Consider the following 16,428-nt stretch of genomic DNA (forward strand, 5'->3'; position numbering starts at 1 on the left):
GCAATATACTTTGTGATAGATGTTCACAGGATCAGGGTCTTAAATTTTTGAACTCTTCAGTGCAGAATCTTTATTCATCTTCGTGTTCTGTGATGTATAAATGATCACGTACAGCCATCTACTGCCTGCGACCAGTCCATTTTAATAGAAGCAAGGATAACTCTGAAGACTGGGATTTGGGTCAGCCCCCAGAGCACTATAATTCCATATGGTAACGTTAAAACGATAACTTTAGAGAGAGCGTAGTGGTACATTGCACATCCTTGCCAGTTTGGCTACTTACTTTAGCAGATGGTTAAATGGAAACTGTCCCAGAGAAAATAAACCAGGCTATGACTTTTGACAATGCAGTGTTATTCTTTATTTCCAAGCCCTTCATTGTTATACAGTACATCTTTTTTTAATATAACACAGAAGTACTTTGTAAATTCATTTTCCTAGCTTAAATGGAGAGGGGGATGAGGCAGACAATCAACCGTGATTTATTTCTGTAATGCATTTTTAAATAACTAGGCTCTAAGAATGATGTAGCATTGCATGATTATATTACAGTGGCTGCAAAACTTGGGTTACTCCTGCCCCAGGCTATTTATCTAACACCTGGTGAGTGTAAGTGAATTCATTGCTCCATCTAGAAGCATTGGCTTATTCTAAATTTTACCCACTTTTTTCTCTACTAGCAGTTTTTCTTTAACGTTTGAAATATAGCATCTATTGAGCAGTTTGTTTCTTTTTGTCAGGACTGCTGCAGTAGATAACAATGATCATAATATTGTCCATTTATATAGCACTTCTCATCTGTGGCTCTCAAGCAAGTGCTTTATCTTCTGGGCTTCAGAAGTCTGCAAAAAGGGAAGAGGGGCACAGAATCAGGCCCTTAGCCTGAGCCCTGTGTAAGCCCAAGTCAACTGAGGGGCGGGAGGGGGGGGGGAAGTGAGGGGGAGAAAAAGATAGCAGGAGAGTATGTGTGTGTGTGTTACAGTATACAATACATGTACCCTGACTGGCTATTGGGTCCTGAGCTTTCTGGAAAATTTAGCCCTTTGTGGAAATTTAAGTGTTTTATTTTTTAAGTTTAACATAGATTCTAGTATTACATTTCTCTCTGAGGCTCCCTGCTAATATTTGCATTTTTTATAATCATATTTGCCTATTTTATTTTTCTAATCTTTATCTCTTCCTTGTTGCTCCATGAAAGACCTGCATAACAGGGGAAACTGATTGCAGGGGAAACATTGAAATGGACTCTATGCACTGTGCTGATAAACTGCACAAGGGTAAAACAAATTGGAAAGGTGGAGAAAAACATTTATTTCCTCTAATCCCTTTCAATTACAGTAAACTTTGTTTGTAACCTGTTCTTGTTAGAAAAAAAATCCATCTCAGACAAAAGAAATTTCTTTGGAAAGGCACAGTGCCAATTGAAAATCTCACATCCATCTGAAATTGTTTTTCCCTGATGTTGTTACAAGTATTGTCTAAGGCGACTGTAACTAAAACAGATTAGAGGGGGATAATCTGTATTTTTCTGCTTTTTATTTTGTCAGCACAGTGTGTAGAGTTAGTTTTACTGTTTCTTCTATGTGATTGGTGAGTTTAGTCACTTTCTCTTTCAGTTTATGTGGCTATTTCATACAATAGATATTTTGTGTGGATATTTCAGCAATAGAAAAGAAGGACATTTTAATCAGTATGAAAATGGCAGGAGATTCAGCAAAGTGTACTTGACACTAGTATTAACCCTTGTTATGAAATTAACTGGATTTCCAGTTGATGGTGTCCCTTTAATTGAATCAGATTTGATTCAAAGCCTACTGAAGTCAATGGAAAGACTCACATTGACTGCAAAAGGTCCATTATTCCTTTGTAATAGATAAATATTGCTTTAGTTTTTTTACAGAGGAGGACTCTGAAGCACAGGTAGGATAAATGACTTGCCTGTGGTCATACATTTAGTCAGTGGCAGATTAGTGAAGCTTGAGAATTATAACAGGCTTACTTGTGTTATAATGAATAGACAGTATTTTCCCCATGTGAAATGTTATGCCATAGCTTCTCTGGTACCGTCCCCCTCAAATATTACAGTACGGCTTTTTAGAGAAAGAAAAACCATCTGTTTTATGTATAAACACATAATTGCTGCATTTATTTAATGCCTTTGTGTAGTTTGAAAGTTAGTCTTGTGCTAATGAATTTATAGAATCTACATTGTTCATAAAACTGTTGCTGATACAAAATACAGTAATAACTCAGGTGGTGTATTTAAGCTATTACTGAGTTTGCTCTCTCCTTGAGCTGATAAATTGTATAGCTTTATTTGGTAGGAATCAGCAATTTTATGTGGCAATTAATTTTAACTGCAAAAGAGAGCCAAAGAACAAAAATTTTACCCTTGGTTTTCTGCACGTTTATGGGAATATCCTAATGATTAGCATTCAGATGGTAGAACTGTGAAGCAATAAGCGCACTGGTATGAAATGAAGATTTTAAGGCTTTACAGTTTAGCTGATTTAGTTCATGATGCAAGCTGATAGTTAAACCCTATTGCAGATTTTGATCTTCTAAAATGATCAGTTGATGATGAAATGCCTTCAGTCACAATATCGATTTCATTTTACCCCCTTACTCCTGCACAAACCTGACATTTATCTTCTTTGTATTATTGTAAATTGCAGTGATGAGAAATGCAAACTCATGAACTTGAAGTTAGAAACACCAGCATTATATGTCCCAGAGAAACATTAGCTCTACATTTTTTCATTTCCTGTCCTGTAATTATAATTCAGTTAAAATAAGTATCCTTTGTAAAGCAGACTAACAAAATTCTAATGGATTAGACATGGGACTGGAAGTTAGACATGCCTTAATTCTAATTCTGGTTCCTGTGACCAATTTGATGTGTTGCACTGAACGAGTCACTTAATTGATTGTTTTTTTTAAGCATTTGCAGCTAGCTCAGCACTGTACAATATGCAAAAATAAGGACAGTCCTGCAAGAGCTAAAGATAGACATGTTGAGGACAGGATGAAAGATGAAATATTGGTGGAGTTGATGTAGGAGGTTTTGTGCCATTTATAATTTAATTATAAAACTTCAAAATGGGCTAATATTTACCTTGCAGGTCTGTGTTTGAGGGTTGCTAAATGCTTCTTTACATTAACTTTAACATCAGTACATCTGTACAAATGCAATTCTCCAATGTAGATGAACTGTACTGGTACAAAGGGGGAATTTTCTTACTCTGGCTTGAGATCCAGGACATCTGTACCATGTAGCGACATCACTGCAGACATCCCAAGGTGGACATGCAGCTATCCCCAAGATCTTCATCCAGGTGTCTTCTGCACTTTGGCTAGGTAAGGGCCTGCGTAAATACAGAGTTTTGCTTTCAAGTCTTTCACTGTGATCTCTCATTGTGTCCCCTTTTGGGGCCCTAGCAGACTGAGAAGTATGGACCGACTCCTTGCTAAGATCACAGTGTGATAATTGTAACCATGTTCAGATACTCTCTTTAAATTGTATTTAATCTCTCTTTCCTCCTGTGGTGGTGCTTCCCACAGTGGCAGGATAACATAATGACAGATCATCATCTGTTTCAGGGGGAGAGGTCACACAAGAAGCTTGGTCCAAAGCCAAATTTGTGGCGGCATAAGAAGTACAGGCAAATCCTCCTCCTCCCCACCCGTTCTGGGAACCAACCCAGCCTCATTCCCAGTACATTCGGCCTCCATCAGCCCTGCAACTACCATCCCACGTCTGCTTTCGAAAGTTGGGCAGCATCACATGCTGTATGGCTTCTGTTATGTCTTAAAGCCAGATTGCTTTCATCCAGTTTATATTTTTTTTTAATGTAAGCTTCAGGTGATTTTGGTTTATATGTCTGTAAATTACCATTGCTATCCTCATTTGGCATCACAGAAATATCCAAGTGAATCTAAGGCTGTGTCTACACTGGAAAGGTTTGGCGACGAATGCAAAAGTCACCAAAACTGAAGACTCATCAAACCTGGTTTTCTGCCTCCAGTTGTCAACATATAGCCACATTGTTATTTCCCCTGGGGACAGAAACAGCAAAGCAATGTGGGTAAGTATCTCTCAATACCTGGCATCCCCTTCAGTCACTAGGCATTGTGGGAATGTGCAACAGAGCGCAAGGCATTTTGGGAACGTGAAAAATGTCCATTCAGCCCCCTCTTTGCTTTTCAGCTCTCCCTGAGCTTCCGGCTTACTTTCCTGCCACTTAAATGGCAGTCCTTGCTGGGAACTCCAGCATCTCCTGTGAGAAATCTTGGATCCCAAACTTCTCTCCCATGTTGTGTTGAATGGGCTTAGGATATCAGGTGTTGCAACAAAGGTATTTATGTAATTAATAGCAGAGGATGAAGACTCAGGTGTGGACGATAATATGAAAGGAACAGCAGAGAAGCAGCGTTGTATTGGGCTTTCACAGTTCAGCTGTGCACAGTAGAGCATCAATTTTGGACTAGGGAAACCAGCACTGAGTGGTGGCATCGCATTGTCCTGCAGGTGTGGGATGGAAATCAGTGGCTATGGAACTTTCAGATGCATAAAACAACTTTCCTAGAGCTGTATGCTGAGCTGGTCCCTAAACTGTGGCACAAGGACACACGCATGAGACCTGCTGTCTCGGCAGAAAAGTGTGTTGCCATTACTTTGTAGCAGCTGGTGACTGCCGATTGCTACCATTCAATTGCAAATCACTTTGGAGTGGGAAAGTCTACCATCGGTGCAACACTTACGCAAGTGTGCTGGGGAATAAATTTCATTTTGCTGCGTAGGATTGTGATTCTGGAAAGTGTGGATGACATAGTGGTTGACGCTACTGACATGGGCTTTCCAAACTCTGGCAGGGCAACTGATTGCATTTATACTCCCATTGCAGTGTCACCCCACCTGGCCTCTGAGTACATCAATTGTAAGAATCTCCTCGATTCTTCAGCTGCTTATGGATGACCGTGGATGTTTCATAGACGTAAATGCGGGATGGTCTGGAAAGGTGCATGATGCATGCATCTTCAGGAATAGTGGCCTGTACAGAAACCTGCATGCTGGGACTTTCTTTCCAGAGCAGAAAATTACAGTGGGGGATGCAGAAATGTCCACACTAATCCTAAATGACGTGGCTTACCCCTCAGAGTCCTGGCTTATGAAGCCTTATGCACGGCACCTGGACAGCAGTAAGGAGCAATTCAACAAGCTAAGCCGATCCTGCCTGGTTGTTGAATGTGCCTTTGGCAGACTGAAAGGGAGATGGAGGTATCTCAATGGCAGACTGGAGCTTTTGGAGGATCATATGCCCAAAGTGGAGGCCTCATGCTGTTGCTTACGTAATTTGTGTGAGTGAGGGTGAAGAATTTGGCTGCGGGTAGAACAGTGAGACACAGCACCTGGACACACAGTTTGAGCAGCCAACCACTTGTGCAGTCAGAGGAGCTCATAGGGTGGCCATCAGTATCAAAGAGGTTTTGAGGATGCTGACATTTCTCTGTGCTGGGCCCTGCCTCATCCCACTGCTCATCCTGAGTGAGGTATTCCCATGACACACAAGGGACATTTCAGGCTTCCACAGGGGCCAGAGCAGTAAGTTGTGTCACACAAAATAAACTCATGGAAACCTACTTCACATATATTGGCAGGGCTTGACAAACAATGTAATCTACTCACCCGTGGCGAGTAGATTACACCCTGGAAGAGCCGGCGCAGAGCGATCTGTGCATGCGCAGAGTGCAGAACCGCATGGCTGGCAAGCCCTGTTTATTGGTATCTTTCAGTCAGGCTGCTCAGTGGTAAGGGTTATAAGAAAACAATTATGTTAATGTCCAGCTGTCAAAGTCACAACTGCTTTCGCAGAGAGTGGTGTATACGGGGAAAAAAAAAACCATTACCTGATGGTGAAAATGAGTGTGTGGGCATAGATGGATGGTTGCTAGATAAAGAAAAATCCACAGCAAAACTGTTTATTTAGACTTACAATGTATATAAAAGACCTTGTGTTTTGTACTCAGAAAACATTGCAGCAATGGCTACCCTACAGAGCTTACAGAAGTGCAGCTGCACCACTGTTGCGATGCTAGTACAGACGCTCTAAACCAAAGGGAGAGCGCTGTCCTGAAAACTTCCTTTCTCCAGCCTGCACAAGTGGTGGTAGCTATGTCCAGGACCCACTCCTGCTTTGCCCCAAGCAACGTGGCCTCAGGGGATTATGGGGAGCCTGGCACAGCAGCAGCAGGGGTGTCCCCCGACCCTAGCTGCAGGGAGTAGAGCACCCTGGAGGCGGGGCACTTTGTTTCCTAATGCTGCTGAAAAGCTGAGTGCACCAGGCAGGGTAGTAGGGAGGGGTGGAGCAGGCTGCTGAGCCACTCTGGATCCCACCGCCATGGTGAGTGGGTGAGAGGGGCAACCCCTGCTGTTGCTGCCCCAAGTACCCTCCCCCAGGTAACCCCGTGGCCAGTGTGGGGCCCCCAAAAGTGTGGTGCTGGGGCCAGCTACCGCAAGCCATTCTAAGGAAGAGACGGTTCTGGCGATCTCTCAGCTCCCTTGCTGACATTGCACTGGCACTTAGGTCAATGTAACTCACCTTGGCCAAGGAGTTTGATGTATTCACACCCCTGAGCTGTAGTATACTAGCGCGAGCTGTAGTATGTACATAGCCTGAGTCTGATTGTATTGGAATTAAGCCTGTAGTCAGAGAAGATTTGTGCACATAACAGCCTGATCCTGAAATTTGTGCGCTCTTCACATCCCTAATTCCACTGACGTGATATTGTGTGTACAGATCACAGACTCAAGGGCTCGTGAATATTACCACGCTACTGAAACTTTTTTTTCCTTTTCTGAGCAATTTTTGCTTCTCAGCTGTGACTGTCCAATATACATATAGTTACTTCATGTTGGTGAGGTAACCCTTCCACAGTGCAAAGAAGCAGCAGTTTTGAGCTGTTTTCTTCTATCGGTAATACTATTTTTGGTTGTCTCTATTTTTTGTAGTTGCCAGGATTTGAAATAAGGGTCTTCAAGTTCAAAAGTAGTGGGCTTGAGACAGTTTTTCCAAATTCTATCGCCACCAAAAAACATTCTGCCTACTAGTGCTTAGGGGGACACCCATAATAAGCATTGGCAGATACAGTACTAAATCCACTGCCCCAAAGCAGTATTGTGTGTGCATGCTTCCTAGCAACTCAGTATGTTGGTTCTGTTACAAAGATGTTAAAATGCACTCCATCTGGTTTCCCAACCCCAGATGCAGCCACCCCAAAGAGTGATCTAATTGTTCTGTATTTAAATTTGGAAACTTCTCATGAGTTGGTGGTGCAGGAAATCAAATAAGAATCCTTAGGAGCAATCAGATCCACATGCTAGCCTAAATCTATATTGAGGCAGCCTGCTGATCACGCTCAAGCATATTTGTAACATTGCTGTCAAAAGGCATATTGTAAGGTTAAGAACTGTCCCACCCTCCCCAGTCCCAAATTTAAAATGACCAATAATTTTAGTATGGTCTAATAATTAAACATTCACTACATGACCCCTTTACATAAGAACATCTATACTGGGTCAGACCAAAGGTCCATTTAACCCAGTATCCTGTCTTCCGACATTGGCCAATAACAGATGCCCCAGAGGGAAAAAACAGAAGAGGTAATCATCAAGTGATCCATCCCCTGTCGCCCATTCCCAGTTTCTGATAAACAGAGGCTAGAGGCACCATTCCTACCCATCCTGGCTAATAGCCATTGATGGACCTAACCTCCATGACTGTATTTAGTTCTTTTTTGAACCCCGTTGAAGTCCTGGTCTTCACAACATCTTCTGGCAAGTAGTTCCACAGATTGACTGTGCATTGTGTCAAGACATACTTCCTTTTATTTGTTTTATACCTGCTACCTATTAATTTCATTTGGTGACCCCCTAGTTCTTGTTTTATGGTAAGGAGTAAACAACTGTTCTTTATTCACGTTTTCCACACCATTCATGATTGTATAGGCCTCTATTATATCCCCCTCTTAGTTGTCTCTGTTCCAAGCTGATAAGTCCCAGTCTTATTGATCACTCCTCATATGGCAGCCATTCCATATCTCTAATCATTTTTGTCATCTGTTTCTGAACTTTTTTAATGCCAAGATATCTTTTTTTGAGATGAGGTGACCACCAGTCTGATTTGGTGTGTTGCATCATGATGAATACCCCGGGAACAAGTAGAAAGACTCAGGTAGAAGGCAATCAAGCATGAAGTATTTTTGGTGGGATTTGTTCTTTCCTCTTCTGCGGATGAAGGGTTTTTAGAAAGAGGTAGTATCTTAGTTGATTTGTGATATGTTGATTTTAAACTACATTAAGTAACAACATCTGAGATCTGTGCCCTTGTTTAAAAAAAAAAAGCCAAAAAAAATTCCCGTTGCTGCCCACCTCTGCATGTTGTCCAGTGTGCAGTGTTGTGAAATCTTATGGGCTTCCCTATTCTTGGGCTGGAGAGGAGTAAGAAAATGTAGGTTTCCATGACACTAAGAAAATGCCAAAGCAATTCCTCTGCATTCTTGAATGTAAAATTCTTTCTCTGTGGTATTCACCCAGCTAGAAGCTTGACCCTGTAATTCTTTACTTGTGAGCTTCGGCTTGGATAAGAAATTCCAGGATCAGACCCTTACTGTTTTAACCTTGTCACTAAGCTTTAGAAATTCATTGTGGCTGGTGCATGCTAAAATATTTAAAAGTATAGTGAGTCCATTAAAGAGGGAGAGTTTGAAAAGAATCTCCTATACATGTAACCTATAAAAATAAGATTTTAAAAAGCAATTGAGAGGTCGCCAGCTTTAAATATCCCCTCTGTTTATTAAAGCAAGCCCTGATTCATGCTTGTAGTTGTTTTATATCATGGTTTCCTGTGGGAGCCCCCACACTGCTCACAGGAAGTGTGATTGGGCCCAGAGCCATGTACCTTCCACTGTTGTTAGTTCTGTCAGAATGGTAACATAAAGCAGTGCCAACATGTTTCTTGCGGGCTTCCATGGGAATGTAGACAATTTGCTGAGGACTATTAAAGGTAAGTGGGGCTATGTGCAAAAAAGGCATGGTCCCCTCAGGCTGCAGTTTTGTCAACAGATGAAGCTATTTTAAGATGTTATGTACCTTGCGCTTCCTGGGTTTTTGTGGAGGCTTTTTTCCAGAAGAAACTTCTTGTTTTGCTTTAAAGTTGATAGATTTATTTTAACTTTTTGTTGTCAGTGTGGCACACTTTGCTGTCCCCCCACTTTTTTGGATATTATTATGCCTGGGTGCATGAGAAGAAGATAAAGTGTACAGGTTTATAATGTACTGGAAAGGAAAACCACAAAGCAAAACAAAACTCAAAGGATGTTGCATATTCAGAGCCATTAAGAGACTCTGCTGCCCTGAGAAAGAAGGAACAAAGTCTTCGTGATTAAGGATTAGGATCTCATGCAAGCTTCTGTGTCTGAGAGTTAGAGCACGAAATATCCCAGTAAGACATCTTATTGGAGGTAGGTAGCCAGTCAGAAGACAATGGAAAGATTTTTGTAGTTTCATTTATGCTAAGTTAAGCCATGTGTGGTTCACTTTCGAGGAGCATTGGCCTAACCAATAAGGACAAAGTAAATAGCATTCATTTCCTGCTGACCTTTTAACACCCACAGATGTTTTCTCTTACAAATACCATTAGGCCACTCTAGTCACTGACCTCATCAAGTAGCATTGCTGCCATTTTCATAGGCTCTGGTCTTAAAAAACGTTTTAACCATCCTTCCTTTGACTTTCCAATACAGAGGACACCGCTTGGGTCCCACCTACACATGCTCACTTATTCCCATGACAGAACCACTGCTTTGCACTGATGGGCAAAGTTCCTTTAAAAAGGGTTAAACATTTAAAAAAAAAACTTTTTGGCTGAGCCAAGCACTCCTTCCCCTGTCTTTCAGCCTCCATGAAGGAGAACAGATGTTTCCTCTGAAGCGCACTGTGAGACTGCTTTTGGCAAGGGATCCTTTCCCCCCCTGGGAAATGAATTTCCCTTTTATATTTTTCCATGGCAATTTTATCCCTCACTTTCTAGGTTGGTTTCCATAGAAGCTCTTTGTGAAGAACCAAAGATCCTATCCTAGCAGTAGATCCCTAGCACTTGTTTCTGTTTGCAGGGGTTGAACTATATCAAAAAGGCTTTCTCTTTTGCTTTGATTTTCAGAAACATTTGAAATGGAGTCCATGCAATACTTGGAGCCGAGTCCTTTGACACATCACATGGTTCCCTCAATGCTTACCAAACCTAAAGGACAGACCAAGGCATCTGTTTTTATAACCAGCTGCTTGCCTGAGCTCCTGCTTTGCTGCTTGGTCTGCAGAAGGCACACCAGAAGGTTCAACATAATGTTTTTAGCACTGATGCCTGTCAATCTCCCCTTCAGGATCATCTCCTTCCTTCACCAGCCTTCTATGCCACATCCGCATTTCTGACCCTGCAAGCATCTTGGGTAGGAATATGGAAGCTGAATGAAACCATGGGATGAATTAACCTTCAAGTTTGCTATCAGGGTTCCCTGTAAACTGAGTGTTTGGGCCGCCGCCCAGGAAAAAGTCACATGCCGCTCAGCTGATTAACAGAGCACTCACTGTGTTTCTACTGGTGGTGCACATCCTCACATGCTTTGGTGTCCATGACAAACTTTATTCCGCACATAGATTGAAAAAATTAGAGGAAACACTGCTACCTCTAACCCTGCTTCTTTCTGAGATGCTGCCGGTCTCAGAAATACTGGTGGTATCAAGGGAAACAGTGTCCCATCCCATTCCCAAGCTGTGATTCAGGAAGTTCTTTCCCTGCCTCACACTGATCATATTATCTATAATCAACTGTGTTCTGTTGGTCCAGAGAGCACCTGGCTCTAAAGGAAGGTGCTCAAGCAGAGCAAAAGGGGTGCCAGTTGCTTGTATGAGGCCCAGGGGGAAGTTTTCCTTCCCCCTACTTTGGAATTGTTTGAAGGGTTTGTGGCTTGACATCTCTAGAGAGAAGCAAACGGGCAGCATCAAAGATTTCTTTGCTGAGGCACCCAAGGTGATTGTAAACAGCTTGCCAAAAGTAAAGTGTGGCTCCCAGCGGAAGCGTGCGCCATATCCTAAAGAAAACTGCTGCTGCTAAAACTACCACTTCCAGAATCCCTCCTCCAGAGGGTGCCAGAGGCTGAAGAAGATCATTTTGAGCTAATCATGTCGTTTTAGGATATCATTCAAATGGTTTCCTCCTTCACCAAGGCCATTTTCACCACTTGCACCTTTGGTGCCATTCACAGGTTGTACTTGCCGTCAGGATTTCTACAAGTCTGTTTCTGCTTTCTGACCATCTAGATCCCTTTTCTCATGACGTTCAGTTCGGTGGGAGGGAAAAGCTGTTAGAGATCCTTTGATAATGTTTTAATCGCTGAATATGATTATGATAAGCCAGCTCTAAACCGAGCCTAGTTTATAACATCAACTGCCCACCTGCGTCAGACCTTCCCCTCCTGCCCCCCTTCATTAATAAGCTTCATTCTCAGGGTGCAGCCTGGACCTTCGTTTCTATCTGCACCATTCAGATTGATGGAGGAAATCTGATGCCATTCTCATGTTGTTTGACCGTCTCATGAATGGGCTACCTTACCTGCCAAGTTCTTCTTGACCAGATGTATCATTTTTTTCAGTGTTCTGAGCAGATGAATCACCAATCCATAAACCCCATTTTGAGATTTTTTGGAAGAAACCTACAAGCTGCTACCTGATTGTTATTGAGTTCCCTTTTCTAAGCTTTATGAAACTTGAGCTGCTATTGTACTTGGATACTTATCCCAGGCAGCAAATCCTTCAGTCTGCTCTCAGTGCATTTCAGGATGAAGATATGCATTAATTAAAACAATATATCAAATTACTCCATCTGGGAATGGTTATATTTTACTTTAAAGCTAATGGGATTGTCTTTATAGTATCTTTTTAATCTCAGGCTAAATCTAGTTTGAGAAGGATTCTCACACTCACAGTTACTACTTTCCTCCTTTCCCGTGAATAACTATAATTTTGCATTTGTTCTCTATTTTACTACCCATGCTATGTGATTACTAGATCATGTTTGCTGCTTCCTACCTCCCATGAACTCTGATTCCGTTTAGAATTGTAGACCCATAATGGGTAGGGATGTCAGTGTGTAGTCAATTACCTGATTAACCAATAAACCGGGTTTATTGGTTGACCTCATCAGCTACATGTACCACCCCCCACTTGCTGCCTCTGTATCAGGGGCAGCAGGGGGCAGAGTCAGAGGCAGGAGCCGGTATATACGGGGAGCCAGTTTTTAAACCAGCTCTCTGCAAGTGTTGGCTCTGTGAAGCCACTTGCACCTGCTCCCCTGCTGCCTCTTTATCAGAGGCAGCAGTAGGGGGGGCAGATGGGAGCTGATACTCGTGGCGAGCACCTGCCTGCCCCCCTTTGCAAGTAAACATGTAACCACTAAAATTTCTTGCAGTTACATTTTTACTCAAATACCCTATAGTTAACATCCCTAATACTGGGAGAGACCACAAGGTCAAGAAAAAATAAATTTTGCCTTTTCTATCTCTTGAAATTTCTGTTCAGTTTATAATGGTGATGGATGTAAAATCGTAAAGAACAAAAAATCCTGTAGATGGTATCATGAGCTTACATGTTTTGTTAGTCTATAATGTGCTACCAGACCTTTTTGTTTTTTAAGTTTATCCTGTACAGACTTAACTCAGCTACCCCCTGAAGCTTCAAAAAAATCCTGTGTTACACCAATGTTACCTTTTCATAGTTTCACATTTGGAGAAAATGAGTGGCATGCATTTTTAATAACGGATGTCTTAAAATAGATTCAGATGTGATTCCCATTAACAAATCAAGATTTAACAGCTATGATGAGGCATCAAAAAAAATTGTAACTGGCCACCACCATATTCCCAAGAATTACATTTGAAACTCCATGTTCCAGCCCCTATATGCTGCTGCACTGGCCCGCTCATTAGCCGGGAGGAGAATTCCTTCAGTGCATATATGCCATGTAGCACAGCAGGCCTGCCAACAGAGGTGGGAGGGGGTCAAAGAAAGCAGTTGACTCAGGGCCTACCAATTCAAAGGGGCCTGATGCATCTCCCCTCTTTGCCCCCCCCTTTAAATCTGGGGAGAGGGGGTACTCCAGGTGGTGCTGAGGGCAGCCTGGGAGCTGGCATGATGCACTAAGGGCTAGCTGCCCAAACCCCGCCCCTTCTGGGGTGTGAAGCTGACCCTCCCACATTGCCATGGGGCAGTAGGAGAAGTATAGAAGCCTGGGTCATGGAGAATGTCTATAATGCTTTAGGCAACACAGAACAAGCGGCCATAACTTAGAGCAGTTCCCCAAACTGCTAAGTTATGCCAGGGACTGTTACAGACTCTTGAGCAGCCCAGACTTGGGAAGGTACAAAGGTGACTTAAAGCAACCTTTGCCACCTCCCTTTGTGCTGCTGGAGAGAAAGCACATAGTCTCACTCAGTTCATGTGGCGTCTGGAAAGCCTCCTGCGCTGAATTGGTTGCATACTCCTGCTTTGCTAGTTACAAAATCAGATGAAATATGTGTCTGGGTTGGCAGGGAGTAGGAGGTCTGCTATAGCCTCTTGTTCACTCTTTCCTTCTGAGGCATTTCCTTTCCTGCTTGATTTTCTTGGAGATAGGGAACGCTTGCTTTTAGTTTTCAAGAGTGTCACTATCACCTCCTAGATGCAAGCCCAAAAGATCTAAAATTATAGACATTCATATCTTGGATGGCACAGTAGTCAAAGTCCTGCCTGATCCATCACAGAAACTTGGTTCAGCTCAAACAAAGCTCGAGTAAATAAATTTTGCAGCGTGCCTTGAAAGTTGGACCTGCAGTTGAAGGCACCTTCTGCAGACACACCCACCTTTAGACACCAGACATTGAAATCTGGAGAGTGCTACTAGGATAAAATGTGAAGAAAGGGGTATATTCTACAACAACTTTGGGGAGGTTGGATTGATTTAAATCAAAGACATTCAAGTCACTAATTTTTATTATGATTTAAATCAAGCAGGAAACATTGATTTAGATAATTGATTTTGATCATGTTTTGCATGTGTACTTTTTATTTATTTTCCTAAAGAAAAGTTTGATTCTCACTGGTTGGTAATGATTAAAACACATTGATTTGCAATTAAATAGATCCTTCACACTAAGTTGGGTGCTGCTGTTTGCTAATCAGAGGGATTGACTATATATATATACACATTTATTTAAGCAGTCGCATGGTTTAACTTCTTTTTCTTCAGGTTCTTAATTTTTACATTTTGTAATATGTTTGAAAATGGAGACTGATGCCTTATTGACTTGATAGTTAATTTTTTACTTGTGATCTTTGTCAAGCTCTGCTTGGATGTAAATTCAAATTCAAGTCAAAATGAACAAAAAGAGCACTTTTTATTATTAAAAAATCTGCCTTAAATGTATCAATTCAGAACAATAGAAATAAAGGTTGTTACAAAGCTAATTGAAACATGTTTTGCATTTAAAACTATCTGTGGGTATGTCTAAACTACATGGCTCCGTCGACGAAGCCATGTAGATTTGTTGTTTTGGCAAAGGCAAATGAAGCTGCGATTTAAATGATCGCGGCTTCATTTACATTTACATGGCTGCCGCGCTGAGCCGACAAACAGCTGATCAGCTGTTTGTCCACTCAGCGCGCTAGTCTGGATGCTCCCCTGCCAACATCAAAGCCCTTTGTCAGCAGCCCCGGTAAACCTCATCCCACGAGGAAGAAAACAAGCTTTCCTGCTTTGTCGACTCCCAATTGGTTGTAGTAATAATTGAAATTGGACTTGCTGAATAACTTGGAATTAAGAAAAATAATTCTGCACCTTTTAGTGTGTATTTTAATTAGCGTATGTTTTGGAACCATTTTTACTTACACATAAAGCATTTGCCATGAGTAATGAGAGCAGAGACCTCCTCCCCCAGATCCCCATGGCTTCTTTGGTTGATATGTAGCATTTTTCCTCCTTTTTGTTGAAGTATCCTATCGTCTGTTCCAGAGGAAATGCAATCACTGTGCTGTGCCCTGCAAATGCTTTTTGTATTTGTATCTCCTATTTAATTATACTGTATAAATGTCCTCAGTAATTTTGATAAGTTGGGTGAAGGATATTGATTTTTCTAGTCTGCTGAGAGGCCTTTCTTGTACTGAAGACAGCGGTTCAACTGGCTTCTTTGTTGAAGAGCTTTTGAAGGTTCAACATGGATAGTTTCAAGATAACAAAGGAATTCTTTTTATACTTACCTGTTAGAGTTGCTTATTGCAGGGTTAAAAGCCATATAGAAACATTAGTATTGTTTCTAAGTAGCCTTAAACCCAGCTGTAGTGTCGATATCATCAGCTAATGTAGCCAACTATTTGTTTTCTTATTCCATTTCATTTCTTTTACAATTATAGCATCTATAAAGCTTATCCGAGACTTAATCCAAAGCAGGTACAAGTGAGCTGAATTCAGTATCTCTCCTGATGTAGTTGGGTGAGATTTGCTCTACAATGCTACCTTTTTTTAGTAGAGAAGTGGGTTTTAGTCCTCTTCTCAATTTCAGTGTTAAGGCTGAAAATGAAGAGTCATGTTCAGGGGCACTGGAACAATTTGTATAGTGCAGGTTCTGAGAGTCATTGAATCAAACTATAAACCCTGCATATGATTGAAATCACTTCAAGATGGGTGCAGTAGTTCCCCCTAGTTCCTTTACCTATGGTCCTGGCACAAATCTAAGCAAAAATTGAAAATAGAGCTCAAAGTTTGGCTCTTGGCTGGTGAGAAGGAAACAAAGTAGGATTCTCTCCCTGTGAAAATGGCCATGAAATTCCTGCCATCAAAAAACTATAATTTAGAGAAAGCCAGGAGGGCACCTTGCATGGAGATGCTTAATGTGAATGCCAGCAGGGGGAGCCAGCAAGCAGCTAGATTTGCAGTAAGTATCTCACACCAAGGATTTCTTCGCTTCTGGTGTTTGCAATGAAGGTAGCCATCTAGCAGAACCAGACAAATATCAGTAGGGGCCATGCAGCGGAACAACAATATACACAGCATTGACAATCCCCAGGAAATCGGATCAATTTTATCAAGAATTTAGGCCTTTCAGATCTAGAGTGTGGAGGAAGAATGCACTAGTTAAACCACCGTGTTTACAAAATACAGCCCAACTCCTGCCTGGACCTACTCTTGCAGACACCTGTGCCTGTGGGGACACAATTTGCAGGAAGAGGGTCCATAAACAGCTCTCCTACATGATGTTCTTGTGCGTGAGAAGACTGGAAATGCAATTCCACATGCAGAAAGCATGGTGTCAGTGCAGCTTCTTGGGGGTATCCTGGAGCTCTTT

At 41.9% G+C, this 16,428-nt stretch overlaps 1 protein-coding gene across 5 annotated transcripts in view; it reads left to right on the forward strand.

Annotated features, from left to right (window-relative positions):
- Positions 1-16,428, forward strand: part of CTBP2 (C-terminal binding protein 2) — a 267,057-nt gene that overhangs the window by 108,646 nt on the left and 141,983 nt on the right. The window contains exon 1 of one of the 5 annotated variants that reach the window (XM_075935292.1): positions 8,372-9,062. The exons of the other annotated variants lie outside the window; for them this stretch is intronic. The gene's annotated coding sequence lies outside the window, so the exon portion shown is untranslated. Of the gene's footprint in view, positions 1-8,371; positions 9,063-16,428 lie in introns of those variants that run through there. 5 annotated transcript variants of the gene reach the window in all.

Source organism: Pelodiscus sinensis, chromosome 8 (genome assembly GCF_049634645.1).
Source record: "Pelodiscus sinensis isolate JC-2024 chromosome 8, ASM4963464v1, whole genome shotgun sequence".
Taxonomy (NCBI): Eukaryota; Metazoa; Chordata; order Testudines; family Trionychidae; genus Pelodiscus; species Pelodiscus sinensis.